General features: G+C 35.3%; 1 pseudogene; it reads left to right on the top strand.

Moving 5' to 3' along the window:
- The first annotated feature begins 202 nt into the window (after window positions 1-202).
- On the top strand, window positions 203-3974 carry LOC145007194 (pyruvate dehydrogenase E1 component subunit alpha-3, chloroplastic-like; annotated as a pseudogene).
- The last annotated feature ends 17001 nt before the right edge of the window (window positions 3975-20975 follow it).

Below are 20975 nucleotides of genomic sequence, written 5' to 3'. Positions count from 1 at the left end.
ATACTGTATTTAGCATGTATTGAGGTGTTTACGAATTTCCTTGTTGAATTTCTAATTTTAATTATGAATTTTCAACATATATATATTTTTTATTTTGTTCTGGAAATAAGCAGGAGGTTTTTGGTGGTTGAGTACTTTCAAAAATAGCTAAACAAAGGGACCAAAAATTAAGAGGAGGATTTGAAGACCCATAATGACTAAAATGCCCTTGCTAACTCACATGGATATAGATCCATTGGCTCTCTCAGAGGTGGTTGCTTTTGGAGTTGAGCCTTATGAGCATTTGGAACGCATGGAGAATGAGTATGAAGCCTTGGCTACTATAAAGTGTAAGGCATCTTATTGCTTTCCAATAGTGTACCCACCTGCAGTTGATTGGTGACCGATTCGATTTTTGATTTTTCAGTTTTTCATAATTGTGTTCTTATTGATGTGTTCAGGTTAGGGCTTCCAGTTCAGTTTTGGGCTTTATCTCTACATTTCTATTTAACAGTTTCATGAAAAATCACAAGAAATAGAGCATCTTTCCTATCACTTATAAGGTATCTTAGAACTCCTAATTTTCAAGATTTGTTCTTATTCATTCAGGATTTATGAAATTAGATAATATGTTGTGTCAAATAATTGGAAATTTTACAGGTGTACAATGTTGGGAAGGAGGCAACAGTTGTATTGCAGCTTAAAAGTGATTGTTCTCTTGGTTACCTCCATATCGTGTAAGCCTTTAACCGTCTTCTACTATTAATCTATTACCCATCTCCCTTTTCTCTATATCCTTTTATCATTCTTGAGAAATTGACACCTTGTCTGGCTTCAGACCTAGAGCTTAAACAATTATTTCGTCAAACTACTTACCCTCGATCTGTGTTTGACAAGATTACCAAACTAAAGGAAATAGACATCAAATATTAGGTATTCGATTTTGCTTTTGTTTTGCATTTTTTTTTTTGTGAATTTCGCTTCAGGCCCGGATTCCATAAACCCGTCGTCACCAGCATGATGTCTAATTGATCAAAAACCGTGTTTCATATGGGATCCAACAAATTGATTTTTGTATTTTACTCTGCAGCTGCTCACCAAAGAAGAAGGTTTAGAAGTATACGAGGACATGATATTGAGGAGAGCTTTTGAGGACATGTGTGCTCAGATGTATTACAGGGGGGAAATGTTTGGTTTTGTCCATTTATACAACGGGCAAGAAGTTGTTTCTCAGGGTTCATCAAGTTGTTGAAGAAAGAGGATAGTGTTGTGAGCACCTACCGTGATCATGTTCATGCTCTAAGCAAGGGGGTGCCTGCTCGTGCTGTGATGAGCGAGTTGTTTGGGAAGAAAACAGGGTGTTACCGTGGTCAGGGTGGATCCATGCACATGTTCTCTGCTGAACACAATGTTCTTGGAGGGTTTGCCTTTATAGGAGAAGGCATCCCTGTTGCCACAGGTGCAGCATTCAGTAGCAAGTACAGGAGAGAAGTGTTGAATGAAGCAGATTGTGATCATGTGACATTGGCATTCTTTGGAGATGGGACCTGTAATGATGGGCAGTTCTTTGAGTGTTTGAACATGGAAACTCTATGGAAATTGCCTATCCTATTTGTGGTGGAGAACATTCTGTGGGCAATTGGGATGTCCCATCTGCGTTCAACTTCAGATCCAGAAATCTAGAAGAAGGGTCCAGCTTTTGGGATGCCAGGTGTCCATGTTGATGGCATGGATGTGTTGAAGGTGAGGGAGGTAGCAAAGGAGGCTATTGGGAGAGCTAGGAGAGAAGAAGGCCCAACTTTGGTTGAATGTGAGACTTACAGATTCAGAGGACACTCTTTGGCTGATCATGATGAGCTTCATGACCCAGGTGAGTTGCTTTTAGTCTTTTACTCTTGTATATACGTAACATTGAAATTTGTTGTGATTGTATATTTGTATTGTGAATTGCAGCTGAGAAGGCTCATTATGCAACAAGGGATCCAATAACATGATTGAAGAAATACCTGACTGAAAACAAATTGGCAAGTGAAGCAGATTTAAAGGCGATAAAGAAGAAGATAGATGAGGTGGTTGAGGAAGCTGTGGAGTTTGTAGATGAAAGCCCTCCTCCTTCAAGAAGCCAACTGCTGGAAAATGTGTTTGCAGATCCAAGAGGGTTTGGAATTGGACCTGATAGAAGTTACAGGTGTGAGGATCCTAAGTTTACTGAAGGCACTGCTCAGGTCTAGTCTATTGCTAAGCTTTTGTTTCTTTTCTTCTCATGTTGTCTATCTTATTATTATTATTATTATGAATTATTAATAATATCGGTTACATAGAGTTATATATGATTCTGTTTTTGTTGTTTTAGTGGATTCCTTTTGATTATCTCTCTTTTATTGTCAGTGTCTTGTTTATCTAAAATTAATCAGTTGAAAAGAAATCGATGTGTGAGCTGCTTTTTCTTGTTCCAGAATAGATTTGTTAAGTTCCATTTAGATTTTTTTTATTAGATACACAAAAAAAATTATAAATAAAATCACATTTTGGAAAAGAATGATGGAAAAGCTTGATGGGTATTTGTTGGGAGAAAGGGCAAATTGGTCATTTGCTTTCATACTGTCTGGAACAGTAGTTGGTTTGTAATTTTCAAAGTATAATGTCTTGATATGAAACAAAAGAAGGTACAATGTTGTAATTGGATGGACATAAAGTACATCTCCTGCAATTTGTCCATTTATTTATATTCTCGCATCATTCATTTTATGGCTGGAAACATATTCAGCAGTTGGGAACTACCAATGGAAAAGATTATTGGTTGTGCATCAACTATCTTAGATGAAACCGTAAAATGAAAGTACGCATCCCTGTAGCCTTTACTGATACAAATCTCTTTTATTAAGAAAAGAAATTCATAATTTTATTCCTAAAAATAACTAGAAAGTTATCTTTTATATTAAAGTCTTATTTGGGTTCTAATGAGTTGTATTATGTTTAATTTTGTGTATCTGTAAATAAAAGTTTTTTATTAAAAAAAATTCATTCCATCCCTATTCCATGATAACCAAACATTACGTTTGTGTTTGATATTTGCATGTAATGATTGATTGTACACTTGATAGGTTTGTTACTTCACTCGTGTGGTGAAAGTTGCTGATGTAGCTGCTATTCTAAGGACTAAAAGTCCTAATCTATTCTGTCAATTAGGATTGAGGCATATATTTGTAGTTCCACGTGCTTCTCATGTGATTGGCATGATCACCAGAAAGGACTTGATATTTGAGGTGTCTCTATCTAACTTTTGTATATGTAATATATTTATTAAACCTCATATTTTTTAGTAGCAAATTTTGTCATTTATTTGTAAATTTCTGACTTTAGGAGTGGTACTGATGAAGTCTGTAGATTACGGTCGCATGGCAGAAATACTTGTACAAAGAGCATCTTCCCCTGATGAATTCACCCGTTGAACTGCAATCACATGAGTAAGTCTTTTTTTTTTTCCTTTTTTTAAATTTAGTTGCACATTGTAATGAGATTTTTTTGAGAATTCCTGCAATTTTTTATTAAATTTATGCAGATAAATGAGTTTGTAAAACTTGGGGGTGATCAACTGACAAGCCCCTTTAATACAACACATGGTAATATAGTGATGGAAGAAAATGCACATGGTGATGATGTAAATCAAAGTAATGAAAAAGATGCAGACGCTTTAGAGGCTGGAAATGAACTTGTAAGTATCTAATCTACTGGTTTCTTGATCCATGTAACTTTTTATTCAAACTTTTTACTAATTCTTTTGGAGTTGATTGTAGGTAGGAGTTGTCTCTGATGAGAATTTATTGGAACTTCTGGAGTTAGCAATGTCATCAAACACAACTGAAACTGTGAAAAGAGCCAGAGAACTGATCGAATTGGGAGTTTACCCTATGGTCCTCATGTCTCAAATGGCTACACTTATTATGGACATTATTACTGGAAGAGGTGTTGTGTTTTTCTCTGTTGCTAGGTAACCTTCTCAACAACAACATTCTACTTAAGCAGGTGAGTAATCAAGATTAAGGGAGACTTGTAATCATGTTTGGCATTCCTTTCTAGTACACATTAAGCAGGTGGTACGCACACAAGGCGTTGGCAGAAACAAATAACATGAAATGTTTCTGGTAAGAAACAGAGTTGTATTATTATTTGTTAGTTTTATAGGAATGTATAACCCATGTTAGCAATGTATTATTTTTGTTTAACATTTGAATTATTCTTTGTATGACATTATAATTTGTGCAATTTATTTTATTTTTTGAGTATGAAATTTTATTTTATATTATGCAATGGATTGTATTTTTTGTATATGGTATTTTATTTATATTATGAGAAATTAAATGAAAATTTAATTTAAATATTAATAAATATATAAATTTATTTTTTTTAAACATTTAAATTTACGATACGCAAAAATGTGTGTCATCTTCATTTATGACATGGCCTTTCTTGACAAGGGCATTCTTGATACGCATTGTGTGTCATTAACACGCGCGTCGTAAGGTTATGACATGCAAATGCGTGTCGTCTTCCTTTATGATAGGACCTTTCTTGATACGCATTGCGTGTCGTAAACGCACGTCGTATATGAGCGTCGTCTATAGACGACGTGCAAAAGCGCGTCGTCTCTCTTTATGACAGGGCCTTCCCTGACGCGCATTTGCGCGTCGTCTGAGCCCTTTACGACGCGCAATGAGCGTCGTAAAAGGCTGTTTTTCTAGTAGTGCGAAGCGATGTCCGAGTACCGAGTCACCACCTTCTCAGGTGAGCGCATGGTCCCTTTCATCTTACACATAGATATGAAGTATTTATTATATAATTTACGTGTTGTGAGTGCATAGTCCCTTTCATCTTACACATACATATGAAGTATTTTAATATAAATTACGTGCTATGTGTACATATTGTCTGAATACTTGCTGTCTATGCTGAGTGAAAGATTTTTATACATGTTTTAAATGATTTAAACTGTATACATATTTTATATCTACAAAACGTGTTGGGAAAAACATGGGTAGATGAAATAGTTGTTTTTGTTGGGTTATGAGCATTCTAACACTCCTAAGTGTACATGCAACCCTAAATACCTTGGATCTATGTTTTCTCTATTATACATGCAAATATCAACTTTCCAAGGTATTGTTCTATTCTAGCATACTAAACGTTGAATAACACAAGTTAGAATAACATACCTTTTGTTAGTGCTTGTCTTCATGAAGCTTGAGTGCCTAGTGCCCCAAGTGTGACACCTCAAATGGTTCACACAACACCAAATACACTTGGAATAACTTGAGAGAATTCTACACTTCATGAAAATCGGCTAGCCCTTTCTTACTCTCACTAGTGGCCGATTTTGATCAAGAATAAGATGTTTATATAGTGTTACAATTAGGGTAAACCCTAATTGTCATGAATTTCCATTTCCTTGGATCCATGGGTTCAAATACACCATGGAGCATCCATGGAGCATCATATGGGTTTTGGCCGAACTAGATAATCCATGGAGCATTAGCCCACTATACAAGTATGGATGATTTACACAATCAACCCATATATTTAATTAGTCTTCTTTTGATCACTTAATTAATCCTAGATTAATTCTTGATCAATACTAATTAAATAATCTTATTATTCTTATTATTAATATACTAGAACTTATAATATATTAATAACCATAAGTGTCTTATTTCTCTGATTATAGTCTATCCAAGTGTATGATGCCATGCAACCCGAATGGACCATGCCGAGTCGGGTCAAGTCTTACCAATTATAGTTATGGACTTAGACATTAATCCAACAATCTCCCACTTGGATAAGTCTAAAACTATTATTGCGTATGACTTCAGGAACCAACTGGCAATCGTAGCTCTCAAAAGCTTTTGTCGAACTTTGACCTTGTAGATGAACTCTGACCTTTGTCAATGACTTGTCCATTAGATAAGGGATCATATATTCCTCCATTCTAGATATCATATGGACTGAGACATGGATTATTATCATTCTCTCTGTCCATTTGTTGTTTCCCGATTTCCGATTTATGACGACTGACTAATTGAACAAATCAAATCAGTCCTGGCCCGGCCGAGCACTTCCATTTGTCATCATCAAATCATCGAGGGGCCCACAGATATCGCTTTTATCCCGAAGGTAAAAGGAATGGATAAACTTCGACTCATATGGCTTGTTCTACTACTTGCTGAATCATACACAAAGGCACGTTTTATAGCACCGAGTTACCAAATGCATTTTCGTGCAATCAATGTATAACCAACTCATAGTAACAACTCATATCTCTAGGTTTGAAGAATATAAGATATTATCGTCTCATGATCACTCGTGATTAAAATCCATGAAGTGATTCCAATGAGCGCGGGTTGAATCCAATACTCAGAACTTATGAGCACTCATGAGTGTTGTAGCCCTTTGTCCAACATCTTAGACCTCTACAAGCCAACCCATGATAGTCTTAATTCATATCTACTTCTAACATATGACCGACTGTGGATGGTTTGAATAACTTAGTCATTCCGGAAGAATAACCTAGTTTATTCGGGAAGTCAAAACATGCAAAGTGAAACACAATAATAATTGAATCCAATATGGTATCAAAACCTATGAACATAAATAAAACACATTTTATTTATCCCCATATGATTACACATTATTCATTGTATACTGTTTCAGCTATCAACTTTATTCTTGAATTTAAAACAATAGTTGTTCCATGCTCCAAGCATGTACACTATGTTTTCTAAACACTAGTCATGTCATACACCAAGTATGCATACTATCTTTGTCTATGATCTTTACTTTGTGAACTAGATCAATTGAACATAACTTCAATGATTCTCTTTTCACACTCCCAAATCCTTACTGCAAATGCAAGGATTCCAAATTCATGCCATTTACTGAAATCTGTTAGATTCTAAACTTATATGCATTGATCCTCTTGTAATGATTATGCACAAAGTCAGAAAGACTTGGCAACAATCATTACAGAGTATTCCAAAGGAGATCAATTCCTTGGAAATATCCTTCTTGCATTAAGCTTCCTTAATCTTACACAGATTGAAATTTCTGACTTTGAAACATCTCCAGATTCATTTTGACTATCACTTCTGAATAAGAGTTGCCTGCTTACAGATTATGTCAATATGGTCCTTCCTGAATTATCACTATACTTCCAATTGTCCTTGAGCAACCAATCTTTGTTAAACCTTAGATTGTCCTCGACAATTGTTTAATCCTTTTAGTCATATCCAGTTCTAAACGTTTTCCCTTCTTAATGCCCCAGGCATTTGGAAACTTTTAGAACGCATAACTATAGCACATGTAATCGATCCTATATCTGAAGCATATGGGACACGATTCATGATGTCTCACATAAAGACTAAACCAGTCTTTTGCTATAACATTTCCATTTCTATTTGCCAAGTTCTCATAATTCAGATTATGAAAAGGGATGCCATAATCATAATCGAATTTTAGAACACAAATAATGGACCCATATACAGAATTTCCTTATGTTGAGCCATTCCAACATGAAATTCATATATATCCTTGACTAAATGATTAAAACCTCATGATCTAAGCTTATAGATTTGAGATGAAGTATAATTTCCTCTCCCTTAATTATAGGAAAACAACTTTTTCCCAATTGAAACCTTTTGTTTTCTATAATTAACATTGCTAACTTGCAATCTTTATCATAATTATCATGCTCCCAATAACATGATGATTATTAGCATAACACTTATGCTCCCACTAGCTTTGACATGTACTCAGAAATCAACTGGACTTCTAGAAATCAATACTTTATTGACTTTCTTACCAAAGTTGAGATTTCTGATACTGGATAGTTTTGATAGAACTTTATCAAAATCATACACCTTCCCTTAGATAGCACACTTGTGTGTCTAAACAATTATGAAGAGGGATGCCGTAATCATAATGGTTAGACCTTTTTGCCACTTCTCACAAGCCCAGGTTAGTGTGCTGGCAAACCACACACGCTCCACTAACGACTTTGAGAAGACAAATATCACAATTGCTATCTAACTAAAATCTACTTAGTGAAAGTGTTTCCTCACCATCATTTTCATGAATCGGAGAGAAACCTTATGACACTTAGATTTAATGGTGTATGTGTTCTTATCCATGTGAATTGTCAAAACCATAGTCACAAGACAAGGATAATGACAAATCCAAACTCATATAAACTAAACTCAATCTTAATTTCTTGCCACCTGGCAGCTCAAGGGCCTGCCATTGCTTCCAAGTCGTTGTGCAACAAACTGAGAACTCTAAGAACTCATATGCAAAGCCAACTTTAACTGGAATGGGCACAGATATGTTAACACGATAGGTTATTAACCTCAAGTCGTGTGCTAGTGAAGGACTTTAGGTTTTATTCTTGATTAGTTCTTAAGACTTTCAAGACCTTTAAGACTCCCACTTTCCTCTTGACCTATAAGACTCCCTTGTCAAACAACCAAGAGATAGTGTGGATTCTAACCAAGACAAACACTTCACACAATTGGCCTAAGTTGGTCTTTGTTTTATCCAAAACATCACAACTTACCAACTTCAAATGTACAAGAGTAGAAAACTTTTACTCTTACATTTGACTCGTGTTTTTAAACCTTCTTAAAGACATGTCACTCAAATTACAATCTTGGAGTATGACTCTAAGACTTGTATTGGAACGAAGTATGACTCATCTTCTTGATTTAACCACTTCAACAATTCATAGCTCCTCTTCTTTGCTATCAGAATGCACTTAGAGGATGAATTGTGATTAGGTTTCTAAATCATTAAGATGATCATAAAAACTGATACTAAAGTACTCTCCCATCTTTTCAGATTTGAGAATCTTTTATCCTTCTGCCTAATTTGATTCTTCTTATTCGCTCTGCCATACATTGGAACCTTTTCCAATGTCTCAGAGTTACACTTAAGCTTGTAAGTATAATCATATTTACTGAGCTTTAGTAAACTATGACGAATAGTTTGATTAATCTTTTTGTGGTGGACTTAATCAGTGTACATGACTATGTACTCGATCCCTTAGTCCATTACTTTACTCACACATCCATGTGAATAAGTAATTAGTCTTAATTTTTCCAATACTTGAAAGTTCTCATTCATCATGCTATACAACTTGCATGATTCCAAGTTCCGGTCGAATTGAGACTTGGGTGATGAGAATCTTTCCTTATTTGGTAAATTTAGACATTACCACAAATGAAAGAATCAATTTCATATTTCCACTCTTGCTATTAATGGAATCATATAAGCAACAATTTTTCCTCAAATGCCATTGTAAGGATACTTTAAAATAACTAAAATCAAAAATTTTCTTTTATTTTAAAACTATGTGGAAAAACTTATCCTTACAGTCCATATGAAAACTTGTTGTTATCTATTCCTAAGCAATATGTCATAACTCCTAAGAAGTAGCTCAAGAATCCGATTTTCAACCTACGCGATAGAAATCCATCTATGCGATCAGATTCAGCATATTCTTTCTTTGAGTTCCTTTACTTTTCTTTGATTCTTAAAACATTACCATGTGACCCAGTCACATCATGTATCAAGAATCTCAGAATAGAAACTTAGCAGAGTTAGATAGTGGACTTTACCTGAAGTAGAGTCAAACTTATTGACTTTAACATCCTTAGGTAAATTTGGCAGCTTCGCAACTAATGACCCTTTCTTTGGCAATATAAACATATGGACCCTTTGATAATGGTACACGGGACTATCACAGACTTAGCTTTTCTCTTTACCATTTGGTCAACCGAGTTGACTATGGCCGATCCCTTTCCACTGGGAAGAGAGAGCTTTACTAGATATCCAATGTCATCATTGTCAATGTCCATCAAGTTTTGAGGAAGTTGATCTTAGCAAATAGATAAGATCATGAAGGGTCTTGTCATAGTCTGTTTCATAGGTGTTCCAAAAGAACTCACTATGTGACTTAGGAAGTAGTTGAACCACCAACTTTCTCAAGACTTTGACACCCAACTCTCCCGGCTTGTCAATATGTGACTACATCTCCAAGATGTGACCACACCTAGACCTTACCTTGGATCTATCCAAGTGCATGATGGTATGCAACCCAAATGGACCATGCCGAGTCGGGTCAAGTCTTACCAATTATAGTTATGGACTTAGACATTAATCCAACAGTCTCCCACTTGGATAAGTCTAAAACTATTATTGCGTATGACTTCAGGAACCAACTGGCAATCGTAGCTCTCAAAAGCTTCTGTCGAACTCTGACCTTGTCGATAAACGCTGACCATTGTCAATGACTTGTCCATTAGATAAGGGATCATATATTCCTCCATTCTAGATATCATATGGACTGAGACATGGATTATAATCATTCTCTCTGTCCATTTGTTGTTTCCCGATTTCCGATTTATGACGACTGACTAATTGAATAAATCAAATCAGTCTTGGCCCGGCCGAGCACTTCCATTTGTCATCATCAAATCATCGAGGGGCCCACAGATATCGCTTTTATCCCGAAGGTAAAAGGAATGGATAAACTTCGACTCATATGGCTTGTTCTACTACTTGTTGAATCATACACAAAGACACGTTTTTATAGCACCGAGTTACCAAATGCGGTTTCGTGCAATCAATGTACAACTAACTCATAGTAACAACTCATATCTCTAGGTTTGAAGAATATAAGATATTATCGTCTCATGATCACTCGTGATAAAATCCATGAAGTGATTCCAATGAGCGCGGGTTGAATCCAATACTCAAAACTTATGAGCACTCATGAGTGTTGTAGCCATTTGTCCAACACCATAGACCTCTACAAGCCAACCCATGACAATCTTAATTCATATCTACTTCCAACATATGACCGACTGTGGATGGTTTGAATAACTTAGTCATTCCGGAAGAATAACCTAGTTTATTCGGGAAGTCAAAACATGCAAAGTGAAACACAATAATAATTGAATCCAATATGGTATCAAAACCTATGAACATAAATAAAACACCTTTTATTTATCACCATATGATTACACATTATTCATTGTATACTGTTTCAGCTATCAACATTATTCTTGAATTTAAAACAATAGTTGTCCCATGCTCCAAGCATGTACACTATGTTTTCTAAACACTAGTCATGCCATACACCAAGTATGCATACTATGTTTGTCTATGATCTTTACTTTGTGAACTAGATCAATTGAACATAACTTCAATGATTCTCTTTTCACACTCCCAAATCCTTATTGTAAATACAAGAATTCCAAATTCATGTATTTACTGAAATCTGTTAGATTCTAAACTTATATGCATTGATCCTCTTGTAATGATTATGCACAAAGTCAGAAAGACTTGGCAACAATCATTACAGAGTATTCCAAAGGAGATCAATTCCTTGGAAACATCCTTCTTGCATTAAGTTTCCTTAATCTTACACAGATTGAAAATTCTAACTTTGAAACATTTCCAGATTCAATTTTACTATCACTTCTGAACAAGAGTTGCCTCCTTACAGATTATGTCAATATCGTCCTTCCAGAATTATCACTATACTTCCAGTTGTCTTTGAGCACCCAATCTTTGGTAAACCTTAGATTGTCCTCCACAATTGTTTAATCCTTTTAGTCATATCCAGTTCTAAACCTTTTCCCTTCTTAATGCCCTAGGCATTTGGAAAATTTTAGAAAGGATGAATATAGCGCATGTAATCGATCCTATATCTGAAGCATATGGGACACGATTCATGATGTCTCACATAAAGACTAAACCAGTCTTTTGCTATAACATTTCCATTTCTATTTGCCAAGTTCTCATAATTCAGATTATGAAAAGGGATGCCGTAATCATAATCGAATTTTAGAACGCAAATAATGGACCCATATACAGAATTTCCTTATGTTGAGCCATTCTACCATGAAATTCATATATATCCTTGACTAAATGATTAAAACCTCACGATCTAAGCTTATAGATTTGAGATGAAGTATAATTTCCTCTCCCTTAATTATAGCAAAACAACTTTTCCTAATTGAAACCGTTTGTTTTCTATAATTAACATTGCTAACTTGCAATCTTTATCATAATTATCATGCTCCCACTAACATGATGATTATTAGCATAACACTTATGCTCCCACTAGCTTTGACATGTACTCAGAAAGCTCGACTTCTAGAAAGCAATACTTTATTGACTTTCTTACCAAAGTTCAGATTTCTGATACTAGATTGTTTTGATAAGACTTTATCAAAAACATACACCTTCCCTTAGATAGCACACTTGTGTGTCTAAACAATTATGAAGAGGGATGCCGTAATCATAATGCTTAGACCTTTTTGCCACTTCTCACAAGTCCAGGTTAGTGTGCCGGTAAACCACACACGCTCCACTAACGACTTTGAGAATGCAAACATCACAATTGCTATCTAACTAAAATCTACTTAGTGAAAGTGTTTCCTCACCATCATTTTCATGAATCGGAGAGAAACCTTATAACACTTAGATTTAATGGTGTATGAGTTCTTATCCATGTGAATTATCGAAACCATAGTCACAAGACAAGGATAATGACAAATCCAAACTCATATGGACGAAACTCAATCTTAACTTCTTGCCACCTGGCAGCTCAAGGGCCTACCATTGCTTCCAAGTTGTTGTGCAACCAATTGAGAGCTCTATGAACTCATATGCAAAGCCAACTTTGATTGGAATGGGCACAGAATATGTCAACACGATAGGATATAAACCTTAAGTCGTGTGCTAGTGAAGAACTCTAGGTTCTATTCTTGATTAGTTCTTTAGACTTTCAAGACCTTTAAGACTCCCACTTTCCTCTTGACCTATAAGACTCCCTTGTCAAACATCCAAGAGATAGTGTGGATTCTAACCAAGACAAACACTTCACAAAATTGGCCTAAGTTGGTCTTTGTTTTATCCAAAACATCACAACTTACCAATTTCAAATGTACAAGAGTAGAAAACTTTTACTCTTACATTTGACAAGTGTTTTAAACCTTCTTTAAGACATGTCACTCAAGTTACAATCTTGGAGTATGACTCTAAGACTTGTAGTGGAACGAAGTATGACTCATCTTCTTGATTTAACCATTTCAACAATTCAAGATCCCTTCTTCTTAGTCATAAGAATGCACTAAGACTTCCTTAGAGAACTAATTTTGATATGGTTTCTTAATCATTAAGATGATCACAAAACTGATACTAAAGTACTCTCCCATCTTTTCAGATTTGAGAAACTTTTATCCTTCTGCCTAATTTGATTCTTCGTATTCGCTCTGCCTTACATTGGAACCTTTTCCAATGTCTCAGAATTACACTTAAGCTTGTAAGTATAACCATATTTACTGAACTTTAGTAAACTATGACGAATAGCCTTATCAATCTTTTGTGGTGGACTTAATCAGTGCACATGACTGTGTACTCGATCCCTTAGTCCATTACTTGACTCACACATCCATGTGAACAAGTAATTAGTCTTAATTTTTCCAATACTTGAAAGTTCTCATTCATCATGCTATACAACTTGCATGATTCCAAGTTTCGGTCCAATTGAGACTTGGTGATGAGAATCTTTCCTTATTTGGTAAATTTAGACATTACCACAAATGAAGGAATCAATTTCATATTTCCACTCTTGCTATTAATGGAATCATATAAGCAACGATTTTTCCTCAAATGCCATTGTAAGGATATTTTAAAATAAATAAAATCAAAATTTTCTTTTATTTTAAAACTATGCGGAAAAACTTATCCTTACAATCCATATGAAAACTTGTTGTTATCTATTCCTTAGCAATATCTCATAACTCCTAAGAAGTAGCTCGAGAATCCGATTTTCAAACTACGCGATAGAAATCCATCTATGCGATCAAATTTAGCATATTCTTTCTTTAAGTTCCTTTACTTTTCTTTGATTCTTAAAACATTACCATGTGACCCAGTCACATCATGTATCAGGAATCCCAGAATAGAAACTCAACAGAGTTAGATTAGTGGACTTTACCTGAAGTAGAGTCAACCTTATTGACTTTAACATCCTTAGGTAAATTTGGCAGCTTCACAACTAATGACCCTTACTTTGGCAATATAAACATATGGACCCTTTGATAATGGTACACGGGACTATCACAGACTTAGCTTTTCTCTTTACCATTTGTTCAACCGAGTTGACTATGGCCGATCCCTTTTCATTGGGAAGAGAATGCTTTACTAGATATCTAATGTCATCGTTGTCAATGTCCATTAAGTTTTAAGGAAGTTGATCTTAACAAATAGATAAGATCATTAAGGGTCTTGTCATAGTCTGTTTCATAGGTGTTCCAAAAGAATTCACTATGTGACTTAGAAACTAGTTGAACCACCAACTTTCTCAAGACTTTGACACCCAACTCTCCCAGCTTGTCAATATGTGACTACATCTCCAAGATGTGACCACACCAAGACCTTTACTTGCCATTAGGGCTCGAGTGACCTTAAACTTTTCAAGAACTTGTGGGGTAGGGAGAATAATTGGAGGAGGTGAAAGAAGTATGATTTCCAAGGGACATCATCTTCATTTAGGAAAACTTGTTTCAAGAGATTTGGGAAGATCATACATGTCTAAACCAGACATGTTTTGGGAGATATTCAAGATAGTTGATCTTAAAGTCCTTAATATGACACCCAATATGAAATATTAAGGCTAGGACCCAACAGACAATTTTATAACTTAGAAGAGGTATGCCGTAATCCAAGCTATAATACAATATTAAGGTAGGTGAATGATGATTCACCAATTTCCACCAAGATAAACGAAATGTATTATTAGGTTTTAATTGGTTTTTTTTGAAACTCCTAGATGTTTTGAGATTCATTGAACTGTTCAATGGCATGTTTCAATCTCGAGTGTGCCCTTCAGGTTTTGTGACTGGGATGCCGAGGATCACAAAACAAGGTGTGAAGTAACCATGCAAATTACTTGGTACCCTTAAGTGTTTACCCCTCAATCGATGTGCCGGTTAACCACACACGCTCCATCGATACTATGATAAACATTAAGTTACCCTTTGCCTACCTTGTTAAATACGAGTTAGTGTGCCGGTTAACCGCACACGCTCCACTAACCGACTTAAACAAAGTGCAAAGTGTAATTTCATGGATTAGCACCTTATTCACATTTTCCTAAGTAACTAAGATTGGGTATTATTAAGAGTTTAGTTAATTAGTATTTATCATTAATACTTTTAATGAAGGGAGAATTATAGTCCTGTCAAACCCGTTCGGCTAACGACCCTCCACCAGTCATGCAAGCGGTGGGTGAGAGTGGACACCCATTAAGTTGCCATTTTATAGGCAACAACCTTATACCCACCTTATAGACCGGCTTCGTGAATGAGGCGTACTAGCGGTAAGACCGAATTTACTCTTATACACATATATATATATATATATATATATATATATATATATATATATATTATTAACTTATAATATTATAAAGTATAAGGGTTGAATTTTAACTTTTAAAATTCTAAGGGCTAACTTGGAATTAAAGTATTCATAGGAGAAAACTTTACAAATTCCAAAACTTGAGGGCAAGTTTTGAAACTATTCAAAACTAATTAATTCCATAACTTATGTATTTAACGTAGTTTTAATCCAAAAACTCTTCAAGTTCCATGACTTGATGACAAATTATGGATGACTTTAAACTAATAAAGAATTAACTTTTCTTTATTTTTATAACTTATGGAATTAAATATGGTTATACTTTTACTCTTTAATGAAGTGACTCTTGAACTTCCATAACTTGAGGACAAGTTATGGAGTCATAAATATATATATATATATATATATATATATATATATATATATATATATATTCAATGACACAAGACTCTTCATTTTGTAACCATTACCAACTTTTATGAGTTTTATGAGTCTTTAATGTGACTCTTCATGTAACTTGAGGACAAGTTACACAAACACATTTTATACTCAACTCTTAGATTAAAATGGATTGAAAGCAACTATTTCAATTAACTTTTCTATTAATCTAAGCAACTCATAAGACAAGATAATTCAAATCAAACTTTTTCATGTAATTAGTCTAAACCTTAAACTAATACAAAACATGAATCTATTGACAATTATCTTTGAAAATGGATTAGCATGAACATTACCACATCAAAAAACAAGTTTATAAGTTCAAAAACAACTTAGGGTAATGTTCCTAGTCCATTTCTAGCCAAAAAAAACTCGAAAATATGCTGTCTGGGGTCCAACTCGTCGAGTGCATGAACCAACTCGGCGAGTTGGATCGATTTGATCACTTTTTAGGCATGGACTCACCGAGTCCCTTTATGGACTCGCCGAGTCCCTTTATGGACTCGCCGAGTCCCTTTATGGACTCGCCGAGTCTGATGATCAGACAGCAACAAATTCGTTTTTTCAGCTTCTATTGCAGGTATAACAAGAAAACAAGCCAAGGCTCTGATACCACTGTTGGGTTATGAGCATTCTAACACTCCTAAGTGTACATGCAACCCTAAATACCTTGGATCTATGTTTTCTCTATTATACATGCAAATATGAATATCCAAGGTATTATCCTAAACTAGCATACAAAACTATCAATATAACAAGATAGAATACATACCTTTTTGATGGTGCTTGTCTTCATGAAGCTTGAGTGCCTAGTGCCCCAAGTGTGACACCTCAAATGGTTCACACAACACCAAATACACTTGGAATAACTTGAGAGAATTCTACACTTCATGAAAATCGGCTAGCCCTCTCTTACTCTCACTAGTGGCCGATTTTGATCAAGAATAAGATGTTTATATAGTTATACAATTAGGGTAAACCCTAATTGTCATGACTTTCCATTTCCATGGATCCATGGGTTCAAATACACCATGGAGCATCCATGGAGCATCATATGGGTTTTGGCCCAACTAGATAATCCATGGAGCATTAGCCCACTATACAAGTATGGATGATTTACACAATCAACCCATATATTTAACTAGTCTTCTTTTGATCACTCAATTAATGCTAGATTAATTCTTGATCAATACTAATTAAATAATCTCATTATTCTTATTATTAATATACTAGAACTTATAATATATTAATAACCATAAGTGTTTTATTTCTCTCATTTAGTCTATCCAAGTGCATGATGGTATGCAACCCAAATGGACCATGCCGGGTCGGGTCAAGTCTTACCAATTATAGTTATGGACTTAGACATTAATCCAACACCTCCACCAGTCAAGCAAGCGGTGGGTGAGAGTGGACACCCATTAAGTTGCCATTTTATAGGCAACAACCTTATACCCACCTTATAGACCGGCTTCGTGAATGAGGCGTACTAGCGGTAAGACTGACTTTACTCTTATACATATATATATTATTAACTTATAATATTATAAAGTATAAGGGTTGAATTTTAACTTTTAAAATTCTAAGGGCTAACTTGTAATTAAAGTATTCATAAGTGAAAACTTTTCAAATTCCAAAACTTGAGGGCAAGTTTTGAAACTATTCAAAACTAATTAATTCCATAACTTATATGTTTAAACTAGTTTTAATCCAAAAACTCTTCAAGTTCCATAACTTATGGAAGACTTTAAACTAATAAAAGAATTAACTTTTCTTTATATTTTTTTATAACTTATGGAATTAATTAAGGTTACACTTTTACTCTTTAATGAAGTGACTCTTGAACTTCCATAACTTGAGGACAAGTTATGGAGTCATAAAGAAATATTCAATGACACAAGACTCTTCATTTTGTAACCATTGCCAACTTTTATGAGTTTTATGAGTCTTTAATGTGACTCTTCATGTAACTTGAGGACAAGTTACACAAACACATTTTATACTCAACTCTTAGATTAAAATGGATTGAAAACAACTATTTCAATTAACTTTTCAATTAATCTAAGCAACTCATAAGAACAAGATAATTCAAATCAAACTTTTTCATGTAATTAGTCTAAACCTTAAACTAATACAAAACATGAATCTATTGACAATTATCTTTGAAAATGTATTTGCATGAACATTACCACATCAAAAAACAAGTTTATAAGTTCAAAACAACTTAGTGTAATGTTCCTAGTCCATTTCTAGCCAAAAAAACTCGAAAATATGCTGTCTGGGGGTCCAACTCGTCGAGTGCATGAACCAACTCGGCGAGTTGGATCGAATTGATCAAATTTTAGGCATGGACTCGCTGAGTCTCCTGATGGACTCGCCGAGTCTGATGATCAGACAGCAACAAATTCGTTTTTTCAGCTTCTATTGCAGGTATAACAAGAAAACAAGCCTAGGCTCTGATACCACTGTTAGGTTATGAGCATTCTAACACTCCTAAGTGTACATGCAACCCTAAATACCTTGGATCTATGTTTTCTCTATTATACATGCAAATATCAACTTTCCAAGGTATTGTTCTATTCTAGCATACTAAATGTTGAATAACACAAGTTAGAATAACATACCTTTTGTTAGTGCTTGTCTTCATGAAGCTTGAGTGCCTAGTGCCCCAAGTGTGACACCTCAAATGGTTCACACAACACCAAATACACTTGGAATAACTTGAGAGAATTCTACACTTCATGAAAATCGGCTAGCCCTTTCTTACTCTCACTAGTGGCCGATTTTGATCAAGAATAAGATGTTTATATAGTGTTACAATTAGGGTAAACCCTAATTGTCATGACTTTCCATTTCCTTGGATCCATGGGTTCAAATACACCATGGAGCATCCATGGAGCATTATATGGGTTTTGGCCGAACTAGATAATCCATGGAGCATTAGCCCACTATACAAGTATGGATGATTTACACAATCAACCCATATATTTAATTAGTCTTCTTTTGATCACTTAATTAATCCTAGATTAATTCTTGATCAATACTAATTAAATAATCTTATTATTCTTATTATTAATATACTAGAACTTATAATATATTAATAACCATAAGTGTCTTATTTCTCTCATTATAGTCTATCCAAGTGCATGATGCCATGCAACCCAAATGGACCATGCCGAGTCGGGTCAAGTCTTACCAATTATAGTTATGGACTTAGACATTAATCCAACAGTTTTGTGATAACACGATAGGAGACATCAGTGTTGTCAGTGATCCAGTCATCTAGTGGAGTATAGATGACGACTATGGACGATACTAGACAGTCTAGTGGAACGATAGCAGTTTCGTAACATGTAGGTATTTTTGAACTAGGTGCTCATTAGGTATTTTTGAACTGAGTGTGTTCACTACGTATCTTTGAATTGAGTGTGTTCACTAGGTATTTTGAACTAAGTGTGTTCACTAGTTACTTTTGAACTAACTGTTTACCAGATGTTTCGGACTACGTGTTCATCAGATATATTCTATAAGCCTTGGTAATGATGGACTTCGTGTCGATTCCTTAGGATGATCCTTAGGACTAAATAAACGAGGAATAGCTGATTCTTAGGGTAGATCCTTAAGACTAAAGAAGATAATGGGGATGGGTAATTGGGTTGATTGTTTGATTGTTTAAACATAATAATTATATTATTGTGGGTTGAAAACCTATGTACTCACCAAGTTTCCCAACCTGACCCACTCAGTTTATTTATATCACAGGTGTTGATACGAAGTCACTTTACACTGAGAGATTTAAAGAGATGTAGATCACTAGTGTAAATAAATGTAAGTTCTGTTTATGCTTATGTTCCTGTATTGACGATGACATCCCAAACGTTTTAAAATGAATAAAGTATGTTTCTTCGGAAATGTTTTAATAACGTATTTATCATGTTTTTCTTGGAACAAATTCCGCAACATTTTTATTAAAAGAAGAACTCTGATTTTTATAAAGCATAAACAAAAATCGGTCTTTTCTGGCCGTGAAAATGGGGATGTCACAGTTGGTATCAGAGCATTAGTTTAAGCGAACTAGGAATATGGATTTATTTCTAGACTTAAACTTAGAATGCTAAGCGATGATTGTGAGGTGTGAGCACCAGCTTAATTTAGGAATGATGCCTAAATTACTTTTATGTGCTAAATGATTTGTTATGCTATAGTTTGATCGGATCTATGGTCTGTTGCCGACCGGATCTGGAAACCTTATGTGTTTAGGATTCTAAACGTACGAATACGATATTAGAACTAGCATATAAACGTTTCGGAGCGATAAGGATGATTTAAACGTCAATCCTATGTAAGGGTCTAGATTCAACTTATTCGGTGTATAGATCAAGATGGCAAGGACCCGTAGCGAAAGCGTGAATGCAAATGAGAATAGGAACCAACCCCCAGTGGTTCAGAAAATACCTGTTGTAGAAGAAGTTGCACCTGATCCAGTCACCATGGCTGGAGTTTGAGCCATGATTCGGGTTATGCTAGCTGAACAAAGGGAAGAAATGAGGCGGATGTTGAATAGGGACGAACCTACTATGCCCACTGAGCAACCCGAGCTGATTCCCGAGCAATCGGAGGAAGGGAACTACAGCCGCCAAGTGAGTCAAGTGGGGACTCAAGGTGATCAAAGGGATGGCCCGGAGAGGAGAAACGACAAGGATGAGCGAATGTACAAGAATTTGTTAGGTGCGAAACCACCAAGTCTCTCAGGAAGCCCAAAGCCTGTTGAGATTATGGATTGGATCTCCGAGATGGAGATGGTGTTTGAGAGCTGTGACTGTAGCGACAAACAGAAGACCGTCTTCGCTGTAAGACAACTGAAAACTGGAGTTTTGAGCTGGTGGAAGCTATTGGCAGATACGATGCCACGAGGACAAGCCGTAAGGATGTCATGGGAAGAGTTCTTGGAACAGTTAAAAATGCAGTACTACTCAGAGATAGATCTGATAGACCTAAACAATGAGTTTCAGAACCTGAAGAAAGGGAAGATGAGTGTTGATGAGTGTAACGCCCGGGTTTTCAGGGCTAAGCATTTT

Source organism: Lactuca saligna, chromosome 7 (genome assembly GCF_052625555.1).
Source record: "Lactuca saligna cultivar CGN05327 chromosome 7, ASM5262555v1, whole genome shotgun sequence".
NCBI classification, from domain to species: domain Eukaryota; kingdom Viridiplantae; phylum Streptophyta; class Magnoliopsida; order Asterales; family Asteraceae; genus Lactuca; species Lactuca saligna.
This window is presented reverse-complemented; position numbering and strand designations above follow the sequence as displayed.